Genomic DNA, 27343 nt, shown 5'->3' on the forward strand with positions numbered 1-27343 from the left:
TGACTAAACCTTCCTCAAGATTACCTATTTAAAAAAATTTCTTGAGAAATGATCAAATAACCCTTTCAATGGATACCTCATGACATGAATACCATCGTTAAGAAAGGGTGGGTTGGACCTTCTTTATGATTCCTTATATGAGAATATTATTCTAGAGGAAGGGTTGGTCAACCCTTCCTTGGTTTCCCCTTTATGTAGAAAATTTTCCCGAGGAAGGGTAAATTTACCATTCCAATGGATACCTCATGTTATGAATACCATCCTTGAGGAAGGGTTTGTGGGAAAATGTAACTATTTCCAGTCTTCATAATTGTTATTGCACTCATGTCAATACGTATATATTATGTAAAAATAAAAAAGAAGAAGGAAAAATTATTATTTTTAAAGCATGGGTTTCATGCTTCTTTTGATTTGTCTTCTAGGTAGAGCATGTTCTTCATGATTCTAGGGTTTTACATGTCATAATATTTATTATCATGAGCCAATAGAGTCAATGTCATGTATATAAGACCCATATGGGAAACATGTACCATGTAAAGGATTTTATTTTGAGTCAAGACAATCAAAATAAGCCTCCTAGCACAAGTCAGCTCTGCCAGAGACAAGTCAGCCCAAAGAGGGCTATTTGACTTCCATTGATGAGTATAAATATAATTTTCACGACCTCATTTGGAAACCAGTTCAATCTGCAATCAATAATTTTTATTTGAGGTGCAAAATTTGAGAAGGAAATCAGGAAAGGCAAGGAGAAAAGAAAGCTAAAGCAAGAAGGAAGGAAAATCAAGTTTTTGGTCAAGTTTTGCCCTAGTTTTCTCTCACACATGCAAATATTCTGAATCATTTCAAGGGCCAAAGTTGCAGATCTATTGCAGGTCCAAAATGTTGTAGCTAGGGGCCAAAATTTTGAGCTTGGTGTAGTTATAGAACGGTTTAACTCTTGTTGACTTAGCTTGGCTTTGACCTAATTGGAAGGGTTTCTTAGAGGGTTGACTTGGTGCTAAGAGGAGGTCTTGGTTTTATCATTTGAATCAAATTATATAAGAAGAGAAGAGATTTTCTAGGGTTTCCCCTTGGAGGGGTTTTCCCCTAGCTTGGAACCTAATTTCTGTGTCCATTATCTTTACTATTTTTGTTCTTCTTAATTGTTTGATGAAGAATATATAATAAAGAAACACAAGAAGATAAATAAATTTCACAAGCAATTATTAAGGTTAAGGAGAAATTGAATTAATAGATTTGCTACTACATTCTCCAATAGGGTCGAATAAATCTTCTATGTGATCCCCCTCCATGGGAATATTATGGTTGAGGAATGATTTATTGGCCCTCCCTTGGATCCCCATCATAGTGAAATTTTTTCTTGAGGAAGGGTCTATTGTATTTTCTATGATCCCCTTAAATGAAAATACTAATATGAAGAAAGGGTCAATCAAATCTTCCTTGGGATCCCCATTAATAAAAAATTATACTTGAGGAAGGATTTTTTAATCCTTCCACTAGATACCCCTTAATATAAATACTATTTTTTAGGACAGGCTGACCAAATCTTCTGCATGCTCTTCCACAAGAATATCATTTTATAAGAATGAATAATTAATAATCACTTATGATTAAACCTATGTGAAAACCTTTCTTTAGGAAGAACTAGCTAACTCTTCTATTGGATACCTTGCAACAAGAATACCATCTATTAAAAAGGGCCACTTGACCATTTTCCATGCTCCCTTTCCATGATAATACTATGTTTGAAGAAGGATCATGTGACCCTTCAACTACATACCCCATGACAAGAATACCATTATTAAGGAAGGGTTTATCAACCCTTCCTTTTGCTCCTACTTCATTTGAATACTATAATGAAGGGTCAGTAAACCCTTCCCATTGATCCCCATTATTTGAAATATTTCTCGAGGAAGGGTCAATCAACCCTTCCATTAAATACACCTCAAAGAAAATACAATCATTGGGGAAGGGTTAGTGGACCATTCTCCATGCTCCCTTCCATAATATTACTATGTTGAACATATCTAGACATTTCTATTGTAACCAATTACAAATTTGCATGAAATTGCAATAAATGCGTACAAGGGTCTAAATAAGTTGTCTTTAGAGATATTCATGTATAATTCTAAATGAATGCATGGAATTGATATTGACATTGGAAAGAATAAGCAATTAATATACTACCATGGAAATGAATGCAATATATATATATATATATATATATATATATATATATATATATATATATATATATATATATATATATCTCTATATATATATATATATATATATATATATATATATATATATAGATATATATATATATGATGTAAATTTGACTCTTTGAAAATGGAACTTTCTACCACTATTGTCTTTTTCATTCTAATACATGGATTTTAAAGGTGATTATAGGTTGTTTGATAGAATTGGATCAACACAACAATCTACTATCATGAATGGTTTCTATGCAAAATGATTTAATAAATTTTTTAAAATTGTATGTCTCCTTGGGTTAACTAGGTGAGCGCAATATAGGTAGTTAAGTAGTGAGAGGCTTTTGTAGATTTGATTTTCATGACAAATTTTTCCGTGAATCATGGCATAGTATAAACCATTGTTTGAAAAAATCAAATGATTGGAAAAATATCAATGACGGTCTACAATACAAATTTTTGAAAACAAGACAAATTTACTTCCTCTTGCTAAGAATATTGAGAGAACAAGCTATTGCAATTTTTATTCGTGTATATAGGGAACTTAATACTATAATTGATGCCATCTTTAAAGTAGGTCTAGATCTTTCTATATGTTAGTGATTTTTTGAGGAAGTTATAAATGACCAATTTTATGAAATTAGACAATATATTATAATATAATATGGTTGCAACTTTCATGTTGATGATGTATAAATGTTTTGGTGTCCTCATGTTGAATAGTAGTGTTGCAAAAGGTGAAGGCGGTGTTGAATTAAAGTGTGCAAGACAATGATTGAAATTGTGTTCAATATCTACAATATTATAAATGTAAAATCAAAATTTAAACCAACAATACATCAAAAGCTGCACATACATAGAGAAGAAATCTCAATTTTCGCTAGTCATTTTTGATTCAATGCAAAACTATTAATTTATAAGCCCGTATTGTTAGCCTACATTCACTAGATGGTTTCTAGGAGAAGAAGATAATATGGAGGGAGGATACTATGGTGTACCTAGTGAATTACCCAATGTGGATAATGATGAATAGGTGGCCTGTGAACAAAATAATTATAAGAAAACCTTTTAGAAGGTGGAACCTTCTAGCAATTATTCTTACAATTATTGTTTACATTATATGTGGCCACATATGTATCATTATCCCCCTTGGGTGCCTCCCTAGATACCCTTATTATCCTTCTTGGGTACACTACATAAACCATACATAGACAATCATGTTAGTATGATATTTATTTTCATTTTAGAAACTATACCCTTCATTTTTAAAAGGTGTATGAACTAGCCACAAAAGTGTTAAATGTATCCCTTGCCATTGCCATTGGGTAAGGGCCAAAATAATTAGGTAAGGCCAATCATATTGAAATGAAGAAATTACTACCTTGATCACACATATGTATGGTATAATTTACCTATATTTTGAGATCACAAATATTTAGTGACCATGTTGTTATGTTGTGGGCCATTTTATGTAAGCCATTAATTTATGCTACCATGAAATAATGTAACAATGTACACAAGTTAGTGGAATGTTCCAATAGTAACAATGTAGAATTTTATGGCTTGCGTATGTAGTAACATGTTTTTAAAGATATGTTTTTCAACTTCAAATTTTGATGATTGCATCTTGATTTTTTTCAATCCCTTTCTATAGGTTTTGGTTATTTTAATATCCATAAAACATTTCAAAATTTTCGTTGGTTGTCATTATATGGTTGTTTCTTTGGCCCTTCTATGTCAATACACTTGTTTAAATTAACATGGAATACATTAATAAGCTATACAAGTTAGTGGAATGTTCCCATAGTTCACAATGTAGAGTTTTATGGTTTACCTATGAAATGATATGATTCAGGTCCATTTTTCGATTTTTTGTGGTTTTTGGTCATTATATTTTTAAACCATTAGGGTAATATTTTAACCCAAATAAATGGATTAGGGATTTGGATGCCACAAAATCCTATATATTTATTGTAAATATTAAATTTAATTCAATGAAAAAGTTAGAGGTGAGACTCTAAAGGTTTGTTGGATTTCCTAGTTAAGGGGTTCTAAGGTAAATGGTGATTATTTTGTGCATGGTTTATGTGTTTTCTATGTTTTTTTTCTCTCTCTCTCTATTTATCATATTTAATGTAATTTTTAAAACTTACACCTGGTATTACAAAAAATTTAATGGACATGCCTTTATCGCTAAGGGCTTGATTCATTTTTCTATATAGTAAGTTTATCTTAGGGTTGAGATAAACTTCTAAGGTAAACTTGGTTTCAGTGGGAGCTCTATAGTGGTGATTCTTGTCTTGAAATAGAATATTTAGAAGTTCTAAGATGTAGAAGAAATTTAATGGGAAATTCATTGAGCTATGAAGGCCTGAGATGGAGTACCTTCTTGTAGACAAAGAATAGTGGTTTAGTGTGGATCCTAATACTGCACTTACGTGTATGTCGACATATGACTAGATGATGTTGGATAAGAAACCAAAGAGTATAATATAGTTGTGTCTTTGAGATTTAATGTTATTGAATATCTCATAATAAGCTACAACCCAAGCATTATGGGATAACTTCAAGACTTTGTATCAATTTAAGTCCCTAGTAAACTAATATTTCCTTCAAAAGAAGATGTGCCTCCTAAGGATGAATGACAAAGAGTTTATTATGGATCATATAAATTCCTTTAATACTATGGTAAGTTAGTTGTTGTCTGTTGATATTAAAATTTCTAATGAAGATAAGTGCATTATTTTGTTGTGCTCTTTGGCACATTCACAAGATATTATAGCTATAGTTATTTAGAGTAATTCAACCACATTTAATTTTGATGTTGTGGTTTCACCTAGGCTATAAGAAAAATATGAGGTTGGAGATCATGGATACACATGGCATAGATCCCTTATCTATAAGATGTAATTCCCAAGAATGAAATGAAAATAAGTCGATGAGAGGGAGATCTAGCTCTAGAGGTAGATCTAAATCTCCAAGAAAACCCTTAAGGAAATGTTGGGAATGTGATAAAGCTAGGCGTTATAAGAAGGATTGTAGATATAAAAATGTTGATAAAGGAAAGAGATATAATGAAATTCCTTACATAGAAGGGGAGATCTCTGTTATGCAGAATTTATGATTGCAGACAAAGGTGAATTCCCTAGACCTAGTGGATTGGTCTAGAAAAACTGAAGACAAAAAACATAGAGTTTTCCTTAGAGTAGTTAGAGAATGGGAAAGAGCCTACCTCGAATCTATAGCAAGCTTTCTTTTCCTCCTCACTTATAAGCTCCAATTGTAGCTCCAAGTGCTATCATTAGAACCTGCACACGACTAAAACAAGCAAAGGATCCACAAGAACTAAGTAGCATAATCTAACATCCTTATTCAATGAATTAGCAAGGCATTGAAATATACGAGTGCAAACATAACACAAAAAATATAGGAAAACAAGATACCCTTTGTATTAATATAAATAAGAGAGAGATTACAACCATAAATAGTAGTTGATCTCGTAGATGTCTCTCCAAGTTGAATTGTCCTTCCTTGTCACAAAGCACACCTCAATATCAACCCTAACATTACATGAAGATGACGAGTCCTTTAGGTTTAAGGCAACAACATAAGGGCACTATCTATCTCCAAAATCCAACCTTGATGCTATGGATGGCAGTAAATTTATAAGAGAAGGATGGTAGTTTAGGATTTACCATTATGGGTTTGAGATCCACATAGGATGGGAGGATGAGATCAAGGGATAAGAGGTGAAGTATCCAAGATAGGATCAGATAGGATTCAAGCTTCTTGTCCATGATAAATAGTTAAAACAACACTTGGAAGCTTCTAGAAGAGGAAGCTTCAAAATTATTTTTAATTTTCCCGAATTTCTAGAATCAACGCACTTGCAGAAGGGAGAAACAAGTGTTGACCAGTGCTGGTGCAGAAGGGAGAAACCAACGCTAAACACGGGTGGCTAAAGGGGCATGGTGCAATGGGGCTAAAAACATTGATTTTGAGCAATTAATCCTAGAAACTCGAACTTTTTGGAAAGGTCATGTTTGTGGAGTTGTGAAGGGATGATGTTGGGCATGGAATCCCCCCCACAACATGTTTTGTGGCTCAAAGCCCAAGTTTTGGTCAAAGGTTTTGTAAAAATCCACGAATTGCGGGCATGAAGCACGAAGTATAGGATGAGTCATAGGGCTATTCACCCTAAAATATTATAATGTAATGTAAATACATGTCGGCCTACCCATGGTCCGTGAACCATGGGAGTGTATAAATAGAGCAAGGCTCTAAGTGTAAAGATAATGATTTTTGGAGATAAGAATAGGAATGGTGCAAGCATAGAATAAGTGTCTAAGTGTATTGGGTCGTAGTGGTAGGAAGAGGCTTTGCAGCTGAGTGCGCAAAGGCCTAGTAGAGTCTGCAGCTGAGTGTGCGGACCCTTGCAGCTGAGTGCATAGGGCGGTGTCGAGTCTGTAATCTGGATTGGAAAATAATAAAGCGAAGTTAATTCCTATTTCTGTGTATATGTTGTCCATTGTCTTCTTTACATTTATATTGGTTTATTTATTGTGCGCAGTGATATGTTTGTTGAATATGTTGTAATAATCATTAATCTTATACACACAAGTTAAGCAATTGAGTGATAACAGATTAAATAGCAATAAAATTGGGTATTATACGGGTTGCGTTTCGAGTAGGGCTGCGCTGAAGCAGCATCACAGGTTGCGAAGGAATAAGAAGTGCGCGTAGAAACGTGCATGAAGGGTCAAACCGCGGACCTCTGAATCCTCATCAGACATTCCTAGGGTGTGGAAACCTGGTTCTAGAACCCTCCCATACTACTTCGGGTGAGACCTCAGTCTGCGCTCCGCGGAATGTTACCGAACGGGTCAGTAGTATTGGGATTTTCTTGGCTAAATCACCTCTGAACCTGGGTTAGGCCCACACAAGCAAAAAAATGGTTCCATTGCTGGGACAAGGATCTGCATAAGGGATGTCTGATGTTGTGCCACTGGAACCCAACAAAGAAAGAAATTGAAGAGTGGTTGGATAAGAAGATTCACGAGTTTGTAACGCAGGAAAACAGAACTCCGCGAGTATCTAAGGAATAGTGGTTGGAGTGCTACTTGTATACAGAAATCCACAAGATTTTCTTTGCATCCTTTCCTTCTGAGCTATATGAGTGGATCGCGAAGTTAGCCGACAACCAGGGAAGGTGTAGGCTCGACAAACCAATAGTATGGACTCCAGAATTAGTGTGCAGACTAGAAGCGTCAGAGGATAAGATCACGTGAGCTGTAGACCATTGGCTTGACGAGATAAGAGGAGGATTTATCACTAAGTTTGCGGTAGACACGACCGTCAGCTACAGTGAGGCAGAATGACGTTTTCTCAAAGGAACGCGAGGTAAGTATATTAAATCTTTGAACACTTTGATTAAGATGCTATTGTGTGAAAAGCGGGTTATGTGAATAAATTAATGTTTGGGACTACACAGAGCGGGAATATCTACAGAAGCGGAAGTCCCTTAGAGATAGAAACCAATCCCTTAATTTCACCCACACGGGAGAGTGAGGAAGAGCTTGCGAAGGTTTCTCCGAGAAGCGTGATCAGTTTGATAAGACAACGAATTCTGCATTTGCCACCTCCACCCACACCACCACCCATGTCACCCCCCTCATCTCCATCTCCACCCACTCCACCTCCGCCACCACCACAGTTCAGTATGGCGAGTGTGATCAAACTACTAGTATTTAGAGGAGTGGGGAATGAAGATCCGAACCAATTTTGGTTCGTAGTAAGAGCAGTATGGGAAGCACAAGGTGTCACAGATGACAATATTAAGAAGGTTACACTAGTGAGCACGCAGCAAGATCGCGCATTAACATGGTATATCAAGCATTCTAATGACCACCCAAATGCAAGAAGCGTAGAGATCTAGGCCGCGCTGAATAGGGAATTTAGCAAGCCAAAGTCAGAAACTAAATCGATCATCAGGTTTAAAGAGATTGCGATGCTCCCGGGTGAGACCCCTTGGGATCTGGATCAAAGGTTGAAGATTACGATCCGCTAAGCCAATATGACGTTGACGGATGGACAACATCGCGCCTGGTTTGTAGCATCTCCGACACTGCACTTGAGGATGGTGCTGTCACAGCAGAAACTTTCCACCCAGGTCGAAGCATTGGAAATGGAAATGAGATTACATGAGACCCCTATACAAGATCCTGGGTTAGGAGTCAAACAAATCCACGTGCAACTGCAGAACCTATGTCTGGAAATGCAGAGTTTGAAACAGGACAAGGCACCTCGGCTGGAGGCACACGAGGAAGTATGGTGCATAAAATGCAAAGGCCAGGGGCATGACAAAGATCACTGTCCAGTGTTTGCGAACTACTTGGCAGGAGGAGGGATGATGCCATTAAGACCAAAGGCATAGGTAGGGCCGATCACGACACCTGCATTATGGTGCGTGATCTGTCAGATAGGAGGGGAACACACTACGGATAATTTTCACTTGTTGCAGAAGTATTCACAGATGTGCCAACATTTGTTTTGTAATTTCTACAGGTTGGTAGGCCACGATGAACGTACTTGCCGAAGTTACGAACTAATGATGGATTAGTCCCCTACCTACAGGGTGTGGACCGAAACGCGAGCCCTTGACCCAAATATAGGGATGGCGCACGCTGGGTTTCAGGGGTGTGGTCAAGGATGAGGTGGAATGGGACCAGGAAGTGGTCGCGGACAACTAATTTGTTACAATTGCGGAGGGCTAGTGCGCTATGCCCGTGTTTGTACCAACCTGACAAGGATATCATTTTTGTATTGTGCTTAGTTTGATCATGAGACAAAAGACTGCCCTTCGTTGATCACAAGGATGCACAAAAAAGGGGTATTCCAGCCCTCTCCGACTCAGAATGTATAGATGATGAGGTCTAAGCCGTGCGAAGAAGACCCGAATGTAAACATGATGCTCAAAAGCGGTATGACCATGGGAGATGATAAGGGGAAGCAGCCAAAAGAAAGTGTGTGGGTACGAAAGGCTCCTACGAAGGAACCCGAGTTTGATTTAGAATGTGCAAAGGAGACATTCATGGAAGCTAAGAAGAGCTTCATGGAGGCCTCCACTTTAGGTAGTAAGGATCAACTAGAAATGGATCCTTCAATGCTCACTACCTTTCTGGAGACATGCATGAAACTGTTGTGTGACAGCAAGGTGGTCAAGGGACTACAAGAACTTATCACTAGATGCGCAGGGTCAGGAGAACCCTGCATGGTCTAGAAACTGGGGAAGCATGCATTACACACCGGAAGGGAAATGAGGTTGACTGCGCATATTGGTGAGTATGAAATGGATTAGGTAATCCTAGATCTGGGTTTGGACGCGAATGTGCTACCAAAGAAAACATGGGAATGCATGGGCAGACCCACATTACAATGGTCCCCTATTCAGTTATGAATGGCGAACCAACAGAAGATTTTTCCCATGGGAAGATTGCAAGGGGTGACAGTAAATATTGAAGGTGTAAGTGTGCAAGCGGATTTTGAAGTAATAGAGATTATCGATGACAGTAATCCCTATCCCGTGCTACTAGGAATAGATTGGACCACCGACATGAACAGAGTCATAAATCTGAAGGAGCACAAAATGATCTTTGGGAAATAGTCACCACGCGTAATGGTACCTCTGGATCTAGCTGAAGGAGAATGATACACTGAACCAGTGCGCGATGATGACAATGATGATGATCTTGATTGTATTTACAAGATAACTGCGTGAGACCAGGATTGGGTGAATCTGACTCCAAATGGGAGAATTTCGTGGGAGCATGAAGGCTCCTACACTTCGAATTTAGACGAAGAAGTAGAGTGATGGCAGAATCGGCTGCACAAAGTAACAACGCTTAATTTCAACATGATGGTTAGATCACTGCGCTGTGTGACAGCGAAGGCAAGGGAGCTACCAACTTGTGATGGATTGTCAGCGGTGGGTGAATTTCTGAGCCAATTTGAAAGCACAGTACTAGAGCAGCAGCGGTTCAATGCGCTGAAGTGGGCACTGTGCGCAATCCCTGCACGATGGTGGGGTATGCATCAAGGAAGTTTTGAGGACTGGCGCAAATGTAGAAGGGTAATGCGCCTATGTTTTGGAAAACCCCAACTTCGAATGAAAGTCAGTCAGTAGGGGCGGAACAAATTACATGCCCACCTTTCCCAATGGGTACAAACATATGCTATACAACCCGCACATGCACACACCGGCCCTAGAATAGAGAATCGAAACAAATCATAGCAGCAAGAAAGATGATGCGCGCTATGAATTATCCATAAGGAAGCATTTGATAGGGTGTGCAAAGTACTGAACAAGACTCACCAGGCAAGATGAACTGATTGGGACCTGCACGTGCCAGCGGTTCGATAAGCCTATAGGACCATGTGAAAGAACTTGAGCGGAGATGATTCCAAAGGTGTGGAACAGAGTAGAAACCATAATTTCTGAAGAGAATACAAAAAGGAATCTGCACGTAATAGCTCCCACAGTTGTGATAGTGCGCGAAGACCAGGACGAAGAAATCACACAGCTACACGAGGTCGAACATATAAGGATTCAAGAATCCATTCAGTGAGGGAACCTTAGACTTTGCGAACTCGAAAAGGACCGGGTATGATTGAGAAGGAAAAGCATTTTGATGGACGTTGAGATTACGAGGCTGGAAAACGAGATCACGCAAGCATGTCTCGTCAATAAACCAAGGATGACAAGGCAAGATACGGATGATCATACCACTACATTAGAAGATTGTCATAAAAAATTTATGACTCTGTTACCATGGCTGCGACCGCACCTTACCAAATGCAATAACCAGGGGAGCGCAACACATAAGGTAGAATGCGTGGTGCCAGCTGTCACGAGGGAAATTGAGGAGTGTCCACAGACTATACTGGAAGACGAATTGAAGTCTTGCATAGATGGTGCGACCACCTGACTAGCCGTAGGGAGCACAGCCTCAGCACTCCATGCAGTTGAAAGAGAGCGCAGGACTATAGAAGAGTTTGTGTGGGAGTTGCATGATAAGGGATATGTGCGCAAAATCAACATGTCATAAGGGTCGCGACTGCGCAAGGGGGGTTGCGTTTTCGCATGAATAGGCTGGGAAGTGACTGTTGCTGTCATTGTTCATTACGGGATGTCCGATTTAAGGCAAGAGGGAGCAGGTGGCGGGCATTTAAGACAGAAATTAACTACAAGATTTGGGACAATCTGCCGCTAAGAAAACATTAATAACTTAGAATTGGGGGGAACAGTCGAATTCAAATTCAAAAGGTGCTATAAAACTCCAAGGGTTAGCCACGAGATAACATTTGTTCATTTGACATTTGAACAATCATGTAGAGCACAAAGTGTTGAGTGCCAAGCGATATTTGAGCCCCCAAGTTCGCGAACAACCACAGACAGTTCAAATAGGATGACGACTACCAGGAGAGGTGTGGGTTTTGTAGAGAGTAACGCTGAAGAAGCCGCGCAGAACCCTACAGTGCAGGATGTCCCCAGAGATGCTGGGGATGCACCAGAAATTCCGAAATCACCTTGGACGCCGAGGCCCAAGAAGGATAAGTAGGCAGCGGGACCAGTCCGCATGTCCCCGCGAAATCGCGGTTTGGTAAACTTTCCATGGAAGAAATAGGATGGGTGGTGCAGGACTACATTGGTATGTCGGACTAAGCTTTTGACATCCTCACATCCTTGCAGGAGGACCCCAACATACAATGCCTGGAAACCAAGGTGCGCGAACTGTAGGATCAGTATGACAGTGTCAGGGGAACTACGTAGATAGTGGTCCTTACCCAATGGTTGGAAAAGAGGCAACAAGCATGGGCACTAAAGGAGCAGGTGGATGCTGCAAGATAGAAAGAGGCACTTCTCAAAGCACGCGTCTAGCCTTGGATTGATGAAGCCTTCACCGTTACAGCCGAGATTGAGGGAAAGCTCACGCAGATGCAGGGACTATACGCGCTCAGGAAGATAGCGGAGCCTCACAAAGAAGCATCGGAAGAGTGCATGCAGTAGGTCCAGCAAACCGCAGAGCAATGCGCCGTGGACCTCCGAGAAATATGGGACTACTTGGCGGGGCTCCGTGCCAAGATCACCGCACTAGCAGAGTGACTCGAGATGAGTTACAATGATTGTGTTGGGGGCCTATTGCGCATGGAATCCCCCCGACAGCATGTTTTGGGGCTCAATACCCAATTTTTGGTCAAATGTTTTGTAAAACTCCGCGAATTGCGGGCGCGAAGTATAGGATGATTCATATGGATGTCTGCCCTAAAATATTATAATGTAATGTAAAGACATGTCGGCCTACCCATGGTCTGTGGACCATGGGAGTGTATAAATAGAGCGAGGCTCTAAGTGTAAAGATAGTGATTTTTAGAGAGAAGAATAGGAATGGTGCAAGCATAGAAGAAGTGTCTAAGTGTATTAGGTCATAGTGGTAGGAAGAGGCTCTGCAACTAAGTGCGCAGAGGCCTAGTAGAGTCCGCAGCTGAGTGCACAGGGCGGTGTTGAGTTTGTATTTTGGATTGGAGAATAATAAAGAGAATTTAATTCCTATTTCTGTGTATCTGTTGTGCATTGTCTTCTTTACATTTATATTGGTTTATTTATCGCACGCACTGATATTATTGCTGAATATGTTGTAATAATCATTAATATTATACATGCAAGTTAAGTAATCAGGTAATAACAGATTAAATAGCAAGAAAATTGGGTATTATACAGCTTGCGCCCCGAGTAGGGTTGCGCGGAAGCAACATCATAGGTTGTGAAGGAATAACAAGTGTGTGTAGCAACATGCGCGTAGGGTCAAACCACGGACCTTCGGAACCTCATCAGACATTCCTAGGGTGCAAAAACTTGGTTCTAGCACCCTCCCATACTACTTCAAGTGAGACCTCAGTTCGCGCTCCGCAGACTATTGCCGAAAGGGCCAGTAGTACTAGGATTTGCTTAGCTAAATCACCTTCGAACCTGGGTCAAGCCCACACAAGCCAACAGATGATGACACCATGTTCACAGATGTTAGGCCCCTATACTACTAGTGTAGCCCCTTATTGTTATTAGTACAACCCACTTATTATATTGATGTATCCATGTAGTGCCCATATTGTTACTATTGTGCCCCATAGAAGCCCACTATTGTTATTATTGTGCCCATACATTATTATTGTTATGTCGGCTCTGATTATGTTATGACCCCTTAGACTCCTATATATAGAAAGGAGGCTTTTTCATTTGTATCATCCAAGAATTGTTCATTTATGTAATGTAAAGGAGGTTTCCCCCTCGAAGAGGCTGAATTCTAAGGCGTGGATCTATCTTTTCTATCTTTTTTCTTGAGCTGGTTTCATAACATTTTGGTATCAGAGCTTTGGATTCTAGGGTTTCGCTGCTCCAAACAGGTCATCGTGGCATTTTCGCTATAACTTTTTTTTTTCTGCGACGTTTCAAAAGCTAAAAAAAAAACCCATCTGAGAAGAAATCACATTGAATCTCAAGTCCGAATTTCAGAGCTTTTCGCGCTATATTTGGGGAGATATGATCTAAGGAAGTTGGTATTTTTGCAAACACCTGAATTACATTCCAAACAAGTGACCTTGGGAAAATTGTCATAACTTTCTCTCTGAGCATCAGATTGAAATTTCATAAGAAGATATAGAAAGAGGATGGACTATAGTTTCTTGTATATCTTTTTCAGATTCAAAGGTTGAAACAGTGACCCGTGGCACGTCGTACAAGTTTGCTCTACTGAACTAGTCTATAATCAGGTCATCTTGGGAGATTGTGCATGACTCTTCCTTGGAGAATACAATTTGGATCAGACTGGTGGCATTGGAAAGAGGACACAGAGGGCTACTACAAGTCGCAATTTCAGAACTTAAAGATCCGAAAGTATAGAGTTACAGTTGTTTCAATATTGAGCTCCTAAAATCAAGAAAAAGCAAGATGAGGAAGTTTGATGGCAAGGATCCGGTAAATTGGATACTTCATATGGAGCAATATTTTGACCTACATGGTGTACCACTATTACAAAAGGTATGTATTGCATCTTCATATTTAGAACCAAATCAATTTTTATGGTATGAAGGGCTTTGTTCTCGTAAACAACTTGTTACGTGGTCAATTTTCATGGAGAAAATGATAGCACATTATGAGGATACAAAGAGCAACACCTTCTTTAGAGAAACACCACAACAATTGGAAAGAGTAAAAGGGCTTTGTGACATAGTGGAAAGAAAAATTATGGAAACCAGGAAGCATACCCCTCGCAACTATAAAGATGGAAGTGTTGTTTCTCCTAGCCTTCCACAACCTACAAGGGTTACACCACAACAATTGGAAGAAAAAAGAGAAAAAGGGCTTTGTTACAATTGTGATAGAAAATGCACTAAAGGTCATAAGTGTGCTGAGAAGAAATTATTTTACATAGAATATGAAGAGGGGGAAGAAAAGGATCAAGAAACATCAAAAGAAGAAGATATACACTAGGACCCACCCTAGAGAAAGAAGAAATGAATCAGACCATATCTTGTAAAGCATTGGCAAGAATTACCACTCCTCAAACTCTCAAGATAGAAGGACATATCAAGAAGAAAAAGGTGCAAGAAGTGAAAGATCACATCGAGAAAGAAGAAATGAATCCAACCATATATTGTAATTCATTGGTCGGAATTACCACTCCTCAAACTATCAAGATAGAAGGGCATATCAAGAAGAAAAATGTTCAAGAAGTGAAAGATCACATCGAGCATCAAGAAATGAATCCGACCATATCTTGTAAAGGATTGGAAGAAATTACCATTCCTCAAACTCTAGAGATAGAAGGACATATCAAGAAGAAAAAGGTTCAAGCAGTGAAAGATCACATCAAGCATCAACAACAAGTTCTCCAACTTTTAAAGGATAAGGCCACTTCGGTGCAAAATCAAATGAAACATCAAGCATTTAAAAATTGGCAACCTTACCGAATGGGAAGACTATTCAAGGATGAGGATGTGGAAGCATTGCTTTGTGCTATTTATATTATCCAACCAGATTGGATAAACGAAGCAAGGGATGAATGGAAGAAGGATGAAGAAGTATGGCCACTTATTCAAAAGTTGCAAAAGATTCCAATTCAAACAATATTGCTAGAAATTGAAGAGGAAGGAAAAATCATATTGGAACCTAGAGTAGTCACAGAAACAAAAACCCAACATCTATGAAATCGATCAATTTCAGAGTATCTCATCAAGTGGAAGAACTTACCCGCTGAAGATTCCACATGCGAGGACAAGAATTTTATACAGAAGCATCAAGAACTACTCAAGCGTTGAGGACAACACTTTTTGAAGGAGAGGGGCATGTTAGGCCCCTATACTACTAGTGTAACCCCTTATTGTTATTAGTACAACCCACTTATTATATTGATGTACCCATGCAGTTCCCATATTGTTACTATTGTGCCCCATAGAAGCCCACTATTGTTATTATTGTACCCTTACATTATTATTGTTATTTTGGCTCTGATTATGTTATGACCCCTTAGACTCCTATATATAGAAAGGAGGTCTTTTCATTTGTATCATCCAAGAATTGTTCATTTATGTAATGCAAATGAGGTTGCCCCCTCGAAGAGGCTGAATTCTAAGGCGTGGATCTATCTTTTCTATCTTTTTTCTTGAGTTGGTTTCATAACAACAGATGTTGATTGATTCGGTTTGTAGTTCTTTTGACCTTATGTGACAAAATGGAATATAAAAGATTTCCCCCTAAAGTACAAAGTCTGAAATGATAACTGATGACTGAAGTGATTTACCATGTGACAAGTTCGGATCAAGATCAACTGGTCGAGATCATCATCTATTACAACACATTTTCATCGTGATATCTTTGTTGAGAGAGGCATATCCATACTCAAAACATAATATAGCATTACATGTATAATGATCAAGTAGTCTTGTCCAACGATGACAGAGAGTGGACCCATGTTTAGATGACTATCTGAATGATCATGGTCATCATAATTTGTAATCTTGTATTAATCTTGAAATCGTAGCCCAGATGGATGGAACTAGATCTGGGGTTTTCCATATTGTTCACTCGATTGTCCAACGTATGAGTCGCTGAAGTCGAACATGGTAGACACCATATGATTACCGACCAATAATGTAAGTCATTAACAGACACGAGATAAACCATCGATGATGTTAACGTCTCTCAAGGTACCATAATACAATCCATATGGTGTGAATGAATGAGTTGAAGTTGAACACCACAGAAAAGATTTCGATCAAAGGCCAATGATAAAAACTTGTCGCCAAGAGCGAGGAAACTTGCCATTGATGTTTGCAAGCCCCAAGGTACTAAAGGTAGTTTCTAAGTCAACTTCCCAAATAATTAGTTGATCTCGAGAGGAAGAAACCCATTGCAGGAGGGCTTTGATGTATCCCTCATCAATGACACGAAATTGGTATCAAGATTTGGGATAGAATGATGTTGATGTGGAACTAGTTCAGGTATGATAGACATGAATGAAGGTTTAGGAGTATTATAGCATATATCAATTGAAGGACTTCTCTTGAACATATTGGCAACATTGGATGGAGTTGGAAACATTGACCCAAAACCGAATGCAGAGGCTTTGATATGGTGTGATGAACCAAGAAGACAAGTAGATTTCATAACCCAACAATTACAAAGATGAAGTGAAAAAGCACCATGTTTGAGTGACTCACTGCCAATAATAGGTGGAGTATCCTGTTTTCCCAATTTCCCCAACCATTACTAGTCAGTACCTCTTTATTTTTGACGAGCTTGAGGAGGATAACATATGCTTGATTTGTAATTTCATCCTTCATATCAATCCCTTTGATTTTTTTTAATGAACCCCTAGAAGGAGTGGTTCGGTCACATCATGTTTGATGAGTCCATAACTATTTGATGTTTTTTACGAGTCCAACGAGGCTGTAACTCAACTTGTTTTTCATGTTTAGAGAGCTTGAAGAGAGGAGAAAAAGAAAACTCAAAAAATTATGTTTTGTGAATAGTCTCTTGAGTTTGAAAAGGAAGAAAATGATACTCAGGAGAACCTCTTAGCCATGTTCAATGAAGACATTCCTTTTTTGTAAATAGTCTATGTCAGGCTGGAAAAGGGTTAAACTTATACTAAGTATACTTCTTTTAATTTACTTTAATGAGTTCGAAAAGACAAGTGCTTGAAAATATTTTCATGTTTAGAGAGTTTGAAACGAGCTGAAATAGGACTTTAGGGGGTTCCTTTTTTGTGAGTTTTAGAGCTCAAAAAAGTGATAAGAGTATGATTCATAGTCATAATGAATTGTTTCAACTCAAAAACGCCATTAATTCCTTTAAACAATTTTTAACCTACCCTAAAAATCACCAAAAGATTAAAAATATATGGTATATGGTAAAATTAGGTAAAGTTTAGGTCAAGCTAATAAAATATAATTAAATAATCATAAAAAAAGGACCGTAAATAGGAGGCATGTAATTTTATTTTTATTATTTTACATTTTAACACTTGGTGAGTGAGCTATGAGTGCATTTTACCTCGATCTTCAACAACTGATTGCGGCCAATCCGATAGATTATTTTTGGTGTTGTCACTTTCAGGTAGGAGATCTTACCTTCCTCTTTCTTTTCATAGTTCCGTTTTTTCATTTCATGCAATTATTTTAAATTTTTGAGTGACTTAGGGCTTTAATTTTGTGCCCTAGCTCTAGCGCACCCCTAAAATGTCGAAAAGAGAGTTAGGCCAGTAAAAATATAACTGTGGAGAGCACTGTAGTGCACTATCTCCCTTTAGTAGGGCGCACTCAGCATATTTGAAAAAATTGTTTTGCTTTTTTCACTTAAATTTCTCTCATATTTTTGCATGGGATTTATTCTAATGATTTTTCTTGTCATGTTTCAGGTATCCATTGGAACGAAATGGATTTTATTTGGCAAGAAAGAGAACATGAAGACCAAGACATGGATGTTGCCAATGATCCAACAACCATTCAGGCATTGAGAAACTATGGGATTCTCAAGTTCTTTTGGCTTCCTGGGATGAGAGCACATATGGAAATAATTGAGTATCTTGTCAGTGCATGGGATGTTTAGGCACAATCCTTCAGGCTTGGAGCACATATGCTCAACATAGAAATGGAATACATTTATTTCTTGATAGGTTTATCAAGGAGAGGTGCTCCTATTTCGCTATCTAGTTCAAGAAGGGGTGGAGAGACTGTCAAGGACTATATTGTTGCACATTGTAGACCTTGATCCCGACCAAAAAAAGATGGGAAAATCGAGATTAAGGATATGGTTTATTTTCATCTCAGGATAATCCTTTTCATCATTGCTAGATTGGACGTAAACACTACCTTACATTTGGCTAACAGGTCCCAAATGCAATATGCATTAGAGTGCATAGAGTTGACAATGTTCAACTGGAGCGAGGGGGTGTTAGAAAACATGAAGGAATAACTCACTAAGGCAAAATATGGGTGATTGAAAAAATTTTAGTTATGGTTCCATTTTGATCTCATTTTCCTTAGAGAGGATTCCATTACTTTGTCCATAGCATATCTCACTCGAGCTTCCGTATTTCAGAGCTCCATGGATGAGGAGACGGGTAGACCTCATGTCTAAACATGCAGGTTCGTCTTCCATGAGTTTCACATTTTCCTTGTTTCGATGGATGCATATGCAACTCATTATGGTTGAAGACTTTCCATATACCAGGATGGACTACCAAAGAGATCCAAAGCTTGTGCTACCTGAAGGTGAGCAATGGAGTCGTATAGGTAAAAAAAATCATTTTTTTTATTTTTTAGTTTTACAATTTTATTTTTTGGTATTTTTCATGTATCCAATACTAACTATTGATTTTTACATGCAGACGTTGGACCCATTCGACTAGTGGGTTCATCCTATCTTCAGAATGTTGGAGACCCACAACAAGCACAAGTTTGAGTATAGGTTGCCGCAGGGGCACGACAGATGTTACAAGATCTCAATGTGGCTGAGACTCTTGCAAAGTTCGAGCGACATGCCGAGGGATTTGTAGGAATTTATAGGGTAAGTTCCTCAAATAGAACACCAAAGGACACCGCTCACAAACAGATCACAGATCAATACACCAGTACTTTTGACGTGGTTAAAACCCTCAAAGAGGGAAACAGTCCACGGCCTGAGCCAACGCGGCCACTTCAGGCAATTTATTAATAAAAGAATGAAAATTTACATAAGCTTCTCTCATGGACGGTTTACCTACAAATGACCCTCCATGCTCTTTAAATAGAGATCATGGACCAATCAGGTGTTAAGCCACGGATCAAGTGTTGGTAGTACTGAGGAGAGAATGAACCGTTGGATCACTACATATCGTGACCGTCGGATTGTAAGTTACAAAATATACATAGTAAAGAAACACACTTTACCTAACTCTATACTAGACCAAGTTATACTTAACTATTTCCTATGTGTAGGAATATCCCTACATCCCCCCTTAAGAACAACTTGGGATAGGATTGAAGGATTTACAAATATGACACAATAGGAGAAGGAAGGAGGCACTAGAGCTTATCCCCCCTTAGTGACAACTTCTTGAACTCCAACCATAAATCGAAGTTTAGTGAACTTCGCCTCTGTGAGAGCCTTTGTGAAGATGTTTGCAACTTGATCATCTGTTGAACAATATTGCACTTCAAGAACATGGTTGTGAATGAGCTTTCTGATGAAGTGCATGTGCAGTTCAATGTGTTTGCTACGCTGATGTTGGACTGGATCTTTGCATAGTTGAATGGCACTTTGATTATCACACCAAAGTGTAGTCGGATGTTGCTGCTGAAAGCCAAACTCTGACAGGATCTGACGAAGCCACAAGGCTTCCTTACTAGCTTTTACAGCACCATGATACTCTGCTTCTGCTGAAGAAAGAGAAATGGCACCTTGTTTCTTGTAAGCCCATGTAATAGGTCCTGAACCAAGAGTGAACACATAACCTGCAGTAGACTTCCGATCATCAGGGTCACTAGCCCAATCGGAATCAGTGAAACCAACCAATAGAGGAGATGCTACGGCACTGTAATGAATCCCAAACTGAACTGTACCTCGAACATAACGAAGTATTCTTTTAGCTGCTTTCCAATGACTTTCACATGGGTTTTGCATAAACCGAGCAACAAGGCCAACAACAAAGGAAAGGTCAGGACGAGTATGGGTTAGATACAAAAGTTTTCCTACAAGTTGACGGTATAAGGTAGCATCAACTTCAGGAGAAGTACAAGTGACTGAAAGTTTGACTCCAGAATGAAAGGGAGAAGGGGCTGGCTTACAGTCTTCCATGTGAAAATGGCGTAGAATATCACAAGCATACTTGGACTGGGAAAGGGAAATACCTTCTTTGGATTGCAAGACTTGAAGACCAAGAAAATAATGTAAGTGTCCTAAGTCTGTCATTTAAAAATTCCTTTTAAGGCTAGACTTGACATGGTTTATAAGGTTGGGATCACTACCAGTCAGGATAAGATCATCAACATAAAGAACAAGAATGATAAGAGACTTGCCCACTTTCTTGGTGTAGACAATATTGTCAGAATGACACCTAGAAAAGCCATTTTCTAAAAGAAAGTTATCCATTTTGGCATACCAAGCTCGAGGAGCTTGCTTGAGACCATAAAGGGATTTCTTAAGCCGACATACAAGGCTGGAGTCTGTTTGTATAAAGCCAATAGGTTGTTCCATATAGATTTCTTCATGCAAGTCCCCATGCAAGAAGGCAGATTTAACATCCATATGATGGACTTCCCATTTGAAAGAGGCAGCAAGGGAAAGAACAAGGCGAATAGAGTTCATTTTGGCAACAGGGGAGAAGGTTTCAGTATAGTCAATTCCTTCAACTTGTGAAAAGCCCTTAGCAACAAGACGAGATTTATGTTTATCAACTTTCCCATCTGGTCCACACTTGGTTCTGTAAACCGATTTGCATCTAACAAGTTTTCGTCCCTTTGGTAGAGGAACAAGATCCCATGTATCATTTGCCAATAATGAATGATATTCTTCATTCATAGCTGCTTCCCAATCTGGATGGCCTGAAGCTTCTGCAAAGGTGTCAGGATCATAATTCACTAAAGCTTGAGCCAGTAAAGAAGAGGATCTATCAAACTGAGAACGTGTACGTCGTTGATCTGTAGGATCACCGGCAAGATCACCTGCTGCATCCCGAGTAGCACGGACCCATTTTGGAAGCTGAGGAGCTGAAGGAGAATCCTGAGAAGGTGGGGGAGGATTTTCATCCTCGCTTTCATCATTTGAAGAAGAAATGTTTTCAAAAGTAGAAGAGATAGGGAGAGGTGGTACATCCGCCAAACTAGGCTCGTAGGCCGATATATTTTCAGCAAACTTTACATCTCTTCTAATGATAACATTCTTGGACTTAAGTGGAAGAAGTCTATATCTTTTGACATCTTCAGAATGTCCAACAAAAATACATTTTTCACTCTTAGGTTCTAAAGCTTTATGTTTCTCATCTGGAATATGGGTCCATGCTTCACTTCAAAAAACACGAAAGTGACTTACATCTGGTTTAATTGAGCTCCATGCTTCTTCTGGAGTGATATTCGTTAAAACCTTAGTAGGAGTGCGATTTATTATGTAATTTGCACAATTAGTTGCTTCTGCCCAATAATTAAGACCAAGTCCTTTAGAGTGAAGCATACAATTAGCCATTTCCTTTAAGGTGCGATTCTTCCTTTCAGCTACACCATTTTTTTGTGGAGTATATGGAACAGTATGTTGCATTTGAATTCCATTCTCAATGCAGAAGTTGATGAATTTGTTGTTAACATATTCTCCGCCATTATCAGATCTTAGCTTAAGAATTTGATGTCCAAATTGTTTTTCAACAAAGGCCTTAAAGGCCAAGAACATGTTAAATACTTCACTCTTGAGTTTTAAGAAGTATACCCAAGTGCATCTGGAGAAATCATCAATGAAAATTAAGAAATACTTGTACCCAGAGAATGAAACAACTGGAAGTGGACCACATAAATCACTATGCACGAGCTATAAAGGGGCTGAGGCGTGCCAAGAGGCACGTTTTTCAAAACTATCCCGATGATGTTTTCCGAGTACACATCCGGAACAAACACCATCTCTGCAAGATACCATTGGAAGACCTGTCACCATATTTTCTTTACATAGATTCTGAAGGGAGCGATAGTTTAAGTGACCAAATCGCTCATGCCAAAGTTTGCTCACTTCATCATTATGAGCAACAAATACGGAGGGAAGATTTGATGACCCAAAGTTGTGAAACTTATACAACCTTGTAGAATCATCAGCAATGCTGTAGCTAAAATCTGTCTAGGATCTCTTAGGTCCTTAATTACAACATCGTGAGGTGAAAATTCAACGATTTTACCTTCACCTGAATGGGTTATCTGATATACAGAAAGAAGGTTGTAGGATAAGGTTGGAACACATAATACATCATTAAACTGACCATTGTCTATATGAACAGTTCTAGTCCCTACAACACTAAGAGATCTATCATCACCAACATATATATTTTTGGTGTTACAATCATTTAAAGAAGAAAGCATGGCTTTGTTTTTGGCCATGTGATAAGAAGCTCCAGAATCAATGAGCCACTCATGAGAATGAGAAGAAGAAGATACATTTAGTGCATAGCCAGACCGATATGCTTGACAACCACATGCAGAAAGTGCCATTCCTGAAGATGAAGTTGAAGTTGAAGAGTGCTCCAAATGGATGTTATGCTTCTTCATTGCTGCTTCCAAGGCTTCCATCTTCTTAAAGCATTTGGATTCTAAGTGGCCATCTCGATTACAAAAGTTGCAATGTCTATCAATCTTCTTCCCTTTGTTTTTATTTGTCTTATCATTTTGTTGAAATTATTTTTCATTTTGAGGTTGAGATTGCTTAGGACCCTTGTTTGGTTTAGGACCATTCCTTTTAGGATACAACTTCTTAGGATTCTTTGGATTTGGTTGCTGCTGGGCGGCTAATGCTTTCTTAGAAGAGTTTCCAAGATTAAGAAGACCAAGGTGTAAGAGTTTTTCTTGTTCTCTTATTAAAGAATCACAAAAAGAATCAAAGGAAGGGGACTTGTAGTCTTGTCCTTGAGAAATGAAGGCTTCTCTTGTAGAATGGAAGGTGGAAACAAACACAGACTAGGCTGGTCCCAACTTAGTAAGAATGGAATAGATAAGGTTACTATCTTCTTTCTTAACCTTAACACCTTCCAAGAGAAGTCTAAGGGTCTTGAACTTGGACAAAAAATCTTCAATGCAAGAAAAATTATTGGGGTCCAATGTAAGCAACTCATTTTCAAGTTGATGGGCTCTAAGTTTATTTTTTATTCCAAAAACTTTAGTAATCTGTTTCAATGCTTCATCAGGAGTATCAAGTTCTGCAATATGGAATCTAAGATCTAGAGAAATAGACATCCCTATCAACCCACATGCTTGATCTTGCCTATTTTCCCATTTAGTTACCTTATCTTCATCTTTCGGTTTGGTTTCTTGGCCTGTGGCTATTCTGTAGAGGCCTTTACTTCTAAGTAAATCCACAATGTAGGACCACCATTGGAAGTAGTAGGTGCTGTCAAGAATAACTTGGCATGGAATTTCCATTTTAACAGAAACAAAAGCTATAGATGCTGAAACTAAGTGTTCCAATGGAAAGATCTCAAAAAATTAGGCTGTTTTAAAAAAAATGGTTCTGAAAATGGCTTCCGGATGAAGAAGTTATGGCTTTTTGAAGAAAATTTGATGAAGATGCTGACGAAGTGCAGGAATGTGTGGAAATGAAAAATCCGCCCCCACAAAAAGGAGACTTGAACTCAAGACCTCTACTCTCATAAATTAGCTTTGGACCAAGTGAGCTATACAAAAAGTTTGAGAGAGAGAGGGGGGGGGGGTTGAAGCTTTGGGTTGCGTGCTTGCTTTGAGAAAGCTATTTTTCCCTACAAAACAAAAAACACAAAACCCAACACGGACATACAAAAAAAGAACCTTGTGGCTCGAAGTTAGCTTTAGCCAGAAACTAAATATTTTCCTCAATGTTTCTGATTTTCCGAGATCACACTAAGGCGAAGCGGAAAAGAGCATACACATGAGAAAAATCCTTCCTTTCTGTTTCTGATTTGCCTAGATCGTACAGAGTCGCGGGGCAAAGAGCATACGCAGAAATGAAAGGTATAGATCCAGTAATAAAAAAGGCTAAATAAACTGAAACCGAAATAAACAGAGAGAAAATAACTGTAAACTGCAAATAAACACTGTATACCTCCAGATCTTAAAAATGACGTTGCTGGGGCTACCGGAAATCTTTTCGCATGAAACGAAAGGGGTTCCTCACTGGAACAGATGCTCCCAACACAATAGAGCAGTCCTCTCGGCTCGAAAGTAGTCAGAAACAGTAGATCTAGGAAACGACAGTCGGATGCAGTTCTACCGGCTTCAGATTTGGATCACCAACGGACGCGACCCTTAAATAGCTTTGATACCATGTAGGAATTTACAGGGTAAGTTCCTCAGACAGAACACCAAAGGACACCGCTCACAAACAGATCACAGATCAATAGACCAGTACTTTTGACGTGGTTAAAACCCTCAAAGAGGGAAACAGTCCACAGCCTGAGCCAACGCGGCCACTTCAGGCAATTTATTAATAAAAGAATGAAAATTTACATAAGCTTCTCTCATGGACGGTTTACCTACAAATGACCCTCCATGCTCTTTAAATAGAGATCATGGACCAGTCGGGTGTTAAGCCATGGATCAAGTGTCGGTAATACCGAGGAGAGAATGAACCGTTGGATCACTACATATCGTGACCGTCGGATTGTAAGTTACAAAATGTACATAGTAAAGAAATACACTTTACCTAACTCTATACTAGACCAAGTTATACTTAACTATTTCCTATGTGTTGGAATATCCTAACATTTGACCCAGGGCATACAAGAGACTAGGGTCAATCAGATCCCTATGAGACTGTAGCATTATACTATTGGAGTGTATGGCTGTATTAGCTAGTTCTTCTGCAAAGTTTCTCATGTGGTTGTTTGTTACCATGAGCACCATTAAGATTAGTCTACTAGGAGGCTATAGAGCCATATTTTGACTACATACATTTTTTGATATGATAGGTTGTGTGGCCATATGTGTCTTAGGCACATCTTTTGTAAAACCAAACTTTTATATATATACAACTATTTACCTATCGGTGTTTATTATGTATTCTATTATCTTTTTCAATGTATGTGATGTGAATTGAATTTATTTTACATATGTCGCAAACGTCTATCCAAAACAAGATTACCCAATGCATTTGTCAATGTGTTTAGACTTCTAGGAATTTTTTGATATTGGATATAATCAAAATGTCTTTCCATAAGGAGAAACCTTAAAAACATATGAAGTATAATTGGAATTCTAACTAAATAGACATTAGTCAAATGTAGTACTACAAGTTGTGAGTCAAGTCTGACAACTATATGGTAGATACCATAAGAAATAACATCAGACACCAGCTTGATCATTGTGCTGTATTCAGCGATGTTATTGCCAAAGCAACTGATAAAAATCCCTTGTAAACTTACTAACTCGTAACTTGGAACATATATGGCCCACGTTGCGGAGGAAAGGTTCTGAGTACTACGACTAGCGCCATCAACATAACTGTAATGCCTCTAATAATAATAATAAATAAGTAAAATAATACAATATTAGAATATAAGTAAATAAATAGTAAACAATAAAGAAAAGATAATAATAGTAAATAAATAGTGAACAATAAAGAAAATATAATAATAGTAAATAAATAGTAAGTGATAAAGAAAATATAATAATAGTAAATAGTAAATAAATAATGAATATAATATTATAATAAATAAATAAATAAAATAGTAAATAATAATGAAGTTCTAAATAAATATATATATATATAAGTGAACTATAAAAATAGTAAGAATAAGTAAAGTTAAAAATGTAAAAAATAAAATAAGGAAGAGTTAAATTAAGAGAAATATTAAATTAAGTAAAACTTAAAATAAATAAATGAAAGTTGACATGTTGAGACATGCAATGTGTGTATGCGGATACCCTTCCATTTTTTGGTCTATTTAATGGACAATGAGGAAGATGAGATTCATCCATTCTCTTGAGAGAAAAGTGTTGTGAGATAAAGGAAACCTTGGAATGTGCAACTGAGCCTACTTTTCGGCGGAGGGTCGTCCCCAAAATTTTTGTTACGGTTAGCGGGATTCAAATAGTGTTCAACTCTGAAATCACAAGTAAGGAATATTATCTCTACAGGTAAGTCATTTTTGCTCATTCTATGCTAATTAGTTGAATAGTTGTGTGTTGACCATTAATCACATAAATTGATGTATTTAGTTGTATGTTTAAATTTGGGGTTGTTACATATGGTATTAGAGTGAAGTTTCAACTCTGTGTGACCTTTAGATAAAAAAATTTGAGATAAATAGTTAATTAGAATTATCAAGAATCTTGTTTATAATAAAATTAAAATTCAATCTAGTTTCAAGTTTTCGAAATTATAATTGTGTTATTGTAAATTTTCCTTTTCCTAATATATCATGTAAAAAAAATTATTCTTTTGTTTTCGCTCATATGCTCATATTCAATATTTATAGATTCCTTCATGAATAATAAATTTTAGAATACATGTATATTAACCTTGATTCTTAATATTTGTTCATATACCTATTGTAAATATATAACAAATTGTGTTGCATTCCCTCTTGGGATTTATTTTGTATATGATTGGTGAATAAAATTATAAATAGCTACAAAATTTAAACCATTAATTTAGTGAAGAAAACAACTGCACTTGAAATGTTGACAAACTACATCATAAACTAAATATGTAATTACCTATGAAATGGGTGATATTCATTAAATGACTGGCATACTACTTAGCTTTTTAGTTTAGTTGAAGATTGGACTATTGTGTGTATATGGTGAAATTGGTTGACAGAAGGCAATAAAGTGAACTATCACTCTTTGATGAAAGAGAAAAATAATTTATG

At 38.0% G+C, this 27343-nt stretch overlaps 1 pseudogene; it reads left to right on the plus strand.

The window, feature by feature from the left end:
- Positions 1–11680: 11680 nt before the first annotated feature.
- Positions 11681–27343, plus strand: part of LOC149170099 (eukaryotic translation initiation factor-like) — a 62486-nt pseudogene continuing 46823 nt past the window's right edge.

This window comes from Pinus tabuliformis, chromosome 4_2 (genome assembly GCF_031772625.1).
Source record: "Pinus tabuliformis cultivar Carrire ecotype Pingquan chromosome 4_2, CPIR1, whole genome shotgun sequence".
In the NCBI taxonomy this organism is placed as follows: domain Eukaryota; kingdom Viridiplantae; phylum Streptophyta; class Pinopsida; order Pinales; family Pinaceae; genus Pinus; species Pinus tabuliformis.